Raw genomic sequence first — 5,608 nt, 5'->3', positions numbered from 1 at the left:
ACAGATATGAACCACCACACACAGTTCGATCTAGGAATCAAACTGAGGACTTACTGCATGCTTATAAGTAGACACTCTACCAACTGAGATACATACCCAGCCTTGATAATCTTTCATTATGTGTTTAATACATAAGAAAGAATAGTAGCCAGAAAAGCAGAGCTGGATGTGAAGTGATTCCTAAGTCAAATGCTAACACAGACAAAAGCAAAGAGGTTTCCCAAGGTAAAAGGCCAAGTTAGGGCTGCAGTATTACTAGGGACCCATCTCAGGGTGGCAAGGTCAACAGGCTGTAAGTGATGTAAAGAGTCAGGTTGAAGTGATAACAGGGCTCGTTAATGTAAGAATAAGGATTGAAAAGATGGAGACCAAGGTATGTGTGGAGACCTGCAAGTTATGCCAAGGAGAGTGGTTTGTGAGAATAGATGACTTGAAATAGAAGAAGACAATCAAGAGAGATGAGCCAACAAAGAAAACTTCAACTTGGGATAAATACCAAGCATCATGGTTGTAATGGTGGAATTAAAACAAAGCCAGAGACACAGAAAAACCAATAGGCAAAGACTTGCTGATCAAGGCACCAGAAATATGCACACAGAGACCTTGAGATACAAGACCAAAAATGAATGTTTAGGCACATCTTGTATATAAAGTAGACAAATATTCTCATCATTGTGAAACTTTTAGCAGACCAGCAGGGTCAGAAATCATTTTGTAATTACGTGGAAGTATCAAGTTGCGTTCCTCTTTTTATCACCCCCAAATTCCTTTGCCTCCATACTGTATCGCCTCAACATTTTTTCATATTTTGTCTCAGAAATCAGACTTTTCTGACCAAATCTTGTACAAATATCTGAAGATACCTGATTGACATGGATCAGCAGAAGAGGGTGGTCTGAGTTCCTCTGGATGCTGAGTTCAAAGACAGAAATTTATCTTCTTAGCATCCTACAAGCCAGAAGGCCAAGATGAAGGTACCAATGTTTGGTTACTGGTGCCTTTTCAGTTTGTAGATGTATGTCTTTGTGTGGCAAGCCCTCTGTATGTCTGTATTTTTTTCTCTTCTCTTCAGGACAACCTATTGGATTAAGAACTACTTAAAGTCATCATTTTGATTTATTTTCTTTAAAATCACTTTTAAAAAATATAATTGCATTACAAAGGTTTTCAGATGGGGGGTGGCAATTCAGCCCATGATGCTCAGTATTAAAGATAACCAGAATACTTTATTCATCTATGGACTACATTTCCCAGCCTCCCTTTGAGCTAGTGGTGGGCCCATGGCTGCCACTTTACTCTTAAATGTTTATAGATGTGGTATCACTTTCATTCATCTAGTCCATCTCATATAAGAGTGGGAACATTCTTCTGCTTGATATGTGTCTGTGCTCGAGCAATGAACCTACACTGGCGTCACTTTCTGCTCAGTAGAAGGAGAACCAGGACACATATCCTGTATCGTTATATTAAAGGAAGGAAGCCTCTGTCTTCACTGAAATTTTAAATAATGGTTGGATTTCTTGTCCTCCCTGTACCATCGTGCATGCACACACACACACACACACACACACACACACACACACACATCCTTACATATATAACTTGTCTATCTAGTGTTAACTAATGACAAGGTTAGATATCAACCTTTAGTTTGAAGATAGCTTTCAAACTTAAGGCCAAAATAACTTAAAAGATCCATAGTCTATATTGTAAACATCAACTGATTTTTTTCATTGTTGTTTTTGTTTTTGAAGACAGGGTTTCTTTCGTTTTTGTTTTTCAAGACAGGTTTCTTTGTGTAGCCCTGACTGTCCTAGAACCAGCTCTGTAGACCAGGCTAGCCTTGAACTCACAGAGATCCACCTGCTCCCTAGTGCACTTGAGGCATCAGAGGGTACTTGCCACTGCCTGGCTCAAACTTATTTTTTTCTTATCAATAAGATAACTATTTATTAAGTTGATAAAGTTGAATTACTGAGCCCTTACTCTCTATCCATAAACAATCAGGAAAAAAAAAAGCACGTATTATGAATGCATACTGTCCTGAACCTCAAGTTGCTCAAAGTTTTATGACAGAAAATGTAACCAAAATCTCCATATCCACTCTGCTCAAAGAGAAGCATACAGGGTCTGCCTGGGGAGACCATAAAACAAACAAAGAAAAAAACACAGTAAATTAAAGAAGGATGGTGCTTGAGTATGCCTAGATGAAACGACAAAGGATATTAAATATGGATTTAAAGGAAACAGATACCATTTTTAGATGATGTGGACACAGAAAGATTGAAGAAAGTTGTACTAGGAGGTGAATGAAAATAAATATGAATGAGTTTTCAGTTGGCTGAGCCGATGTTCTCTGGACATGAGAGGGAGTGACTACCGGGCTACCTGTGTAGGCAACCCCATCCACTGTGAACTCTGTGAACATGGAAGCATGTTTAAGTCCTCCCTCCGATCCCTTTTCCTTCTCCCCTTCCCCACTCTCTCCTCCCGGGCTTCTCTGTACAATGGAATTGTAATATGTACTTGCTGCAGAGAGTGATTCACAGAGCAATGGTGATACAGAGCACCCCTGCAGTATTTACCTACTCTTGGCTGGGACCCAGAAAATAGATTTTTTTTCTTTCATCAGCTTAGGTCTTTAAAGATCAGCACTTAATCTTTCAATTTATTTCTCTGTGTGCAATATAAAAAGCAGAAGCTGGAATCTATTATATAGAAAACTAAATGTTTTTAAAAATGATTTTAGGGCTCATTGGTCCTAAGTGAAACAGTATGTCACTATATCCCACTGATGTAGTGGTTATGTAAGGTTAAGACACTGTATGCTCATGCTTCTGTTGTTAAAATATTTAAATCTCACAAACTCTCTCTTTTTTTTTATTTTCAAGATTCTACTGTTTAAGTCCAGGATTTAACTCTTGATAAGGAAAACAGCTCAAAATTAATTTCTCCTTGCTTATTATCCCACAGAATATAATCCTGAATTGATGATAAGATTGATTCTATTTTTTTTTTTCACATTCTTGGCTTCTTGTGTCCTCTGCTTTCTGTGTCCCTGTGAGTAATTTTTTCCACTGCTCATTAATAGTTTTAGGCTTGGAATCTATCCCGCTCTCCAAACTACTCACATCCATGGCTGTTCACACTGTGTCCATGCTGGACAGTGTTTCATTGATCCATTCTTGTTTGTAACTGTAACTCTTAGCATAGAATGCATATGATTGCCCAGACTCAGTACATTGCACAAGCCACACAGCAGTGAGCAACCATTATTTAGACTTCAACGCCCAAAGTTCAAAGGGATTCCTGCTCATGCTCTTAACTAAAGATTGTTTTCTCTTTGGCATTTTAGTTGTAATATGAGATGTTCAAGTGTCTCTAATTATCCTAGGTGGCCTAACAGGAAAACAGAATGCTAAAAACTAAGCAAAGACCACAGATTCGACAGAGTTTGGGCTCTCCCTACTCAGCCCCAACCTTACCTAAGCATCTGCAGAAAAGGAGCGCATTGCAGAGTAGGACGTATGTGCTGTGTCTGCCGCTTCTATTCCTCTCCATTGTTTGTGTCCTTCAGCCTTAAAATGTATCATCTTACAGCTACAATGGAGTGAGATTTAAACTTAATAGTACTGTTATAATATTCAACAGCTTTAGCACTTTCAGTTTGAGATTTAAAGTTACAACAACCAAAGTAATAAAATGGCAAAGAATTTTGGTTTGAACAATATCTATAAGCTAATGGTTTAGTGCTATACGTATAACCAGTTAAAATGCACACATGGGTTGACACTGGTGTGCAAAAGCATTCATAACAGCGTTGGGTTACAAACATCTCATAAATAAATGTCATACATTGCACTCTGCAAAGCTACACAGCAAGAGGTTGAACAAGGACATACAAAATCTCACTAGCAGGCTGGAAAGATGGCTCAGCAGTTAAGAGCACTGACTGCTCTTCCAGAGGACCTGAGTTCAATTCCCAGCAACCACATGGTGGCTCACAACCATCTGTAATGGGGTCTGATGTCCTTTTCTGCTGTGTATGAATACAGTGACAGTGCACTCACATATATAAAATAAATCTTTAAAAAAAATCTCACAAGAATATTGTTGCATGTGTAGACACTGGACTCAAATCAGTACATACTGAACAATTTCTTCTGCATGCTTTCAGAAAGAGATTAAATTAACCTTTGACATTACAGTTAGTCATGACAGTGACTATCCTTTGGTGGAGTATAGAACATGTCACGAGCCACACTGAGAATATGAGACTCTAAAAATATTTTGAAGGATCCTGACTAATTGGTACATTCAATTGGTGAAAATTCAACAAAACAAGCCCTTAGACTTGTTCTCTATTTGGTATATGCATTACATTTTGAGGCCATTTTAAACTTTATATATGTGATCATTTTATATATACAAACATTTTTCTTCCAAAAGCTAGCAACACTGGTTTTATGAAGGAAACCCCACTCTTAGCAAACCAAAGGAGTGAAATTTTAATAAATTCATTAAATTCAACAAACTTTCGCTGGAAATTCAGTGAAAATATTGAAAAATACCAACTGTAGCATCAGCTGTTGAATAAAAGAGTGTGGGGCTGGGGATGTAGCTCAGTTGGTTAAATACTTTACAAGAATACAGAACACCATAGGCTCAGGCTTCAGCACCCTGTATCCCCAGCACTTTAGAGAGAGAGAGAGAGAGAGAGAGAGAGAGAGAGAGAGAGAGAGAAGGATCAGAAGGTCACAGACATAGTTGGCTTCATAGTAAGTTTGAGGCTTGCTCAGACACTCAGTCTAAATAAACAAGTCTACACAGTGAATATTTAAAAGGGGTTAATTGAAAAGTATGACAATTCCATTACCTTGGTATAATATAGCTCTAAAATGTGCTTTCCACATGTTACAAATGTAAACTTGTTGTCTCTTCATATAGAATGCTTAACATTTAATATAAAGACTTTCTCTACTTCTTTCAGATGTTTGATGGAATGTGCATTTTTACAACAGGAGACACTGGGAGCAGGAGGTGGCTCAGCAGTTAAGTGTGTATTGCTTTGGCAGAACCTAGCTTGGTCCTATCTAAAGCCTTATCCGAGCTTCGGTGGATCTGATACCTCTGGTCTCCTCTGGCTCCTGTATATATCCAAAATTAAAAAACAATAAAAATCAATCTTAGAAATTTTAAGATTTCATAAATAGACATAGGTACGTTTGCACTATTTACAAACAGCAAGGAATTGAGAGCAACCTCAGAAACGCCAATAAATCCTATTTCCTTCAGTTTCCTTAACATGTATGGTACTTTTTTTCATTTATCAACATGTTCTTTTACAACATATACTCATTGTCTCAACAGTCAAGAATTTCCATTTTCTTAAGGAATTTTAATATTCTTTTTAAAAAACATTTTGTTGTAATTTATTAGTTTGGGTGTTTGGCCATCATGCCTGTGCAGCATGCAGGTGCCCCGTGCTTAAAAGAGACAGAAAAGAGGACATGAGATTCCCTGTAGTTGAAGTCACAGTCAGTTGTGAAGTACCAGGTGGGGACTAGAAATTGAATCCAGGTCTTCTGAAGAAAATACAAAGTGCTGT

At 37.9% G+C, this 5,608-nt stretch overlaps 1 long non-coding RNA gene across 1 annotated transcript; it reads right to left on the bottom strand.

Annotated features, from left to right (window-relative positions):
• Positions 1 to 978: 978 nt before the first annotated feature.
• On the bottom strand, positions 979 to 5,141 carry LOC110303849. Its single transcript, XR_002378970.1, has 3 exons — positions 4,877 to 5,141; positions 3,486 to 3,600; positions 979 to 1,093 (listed from the first exon to the last, which is right to left on the bottom strand). It is a non-coding gene; the product is annotated as an uncharacterized LOC110303849 (long non-coding RNA).
• Between the last annotated feature and the right edge of the window lie 467 nt (positions 5,142 to 5,608).

Source organism: Mus caroli, chromosome 10 (assembly GCF_900094665.2).
Source record: "Mus caroli chromosome 10, CAROLI_EIJ_v1.1, whole genome shotgun sequence".
Classification (NCBI taxonomy): Eukaryota; Metazoa; Chordata; class Mammalia; order Rodentia; family Muridae; genus Mus; species Mus caroli.
The sequence above is the reverse complement of the archived record's forward strand: the minus strand, read 5'-3'. Positions and strand labels throughout refer to the sequence as shown.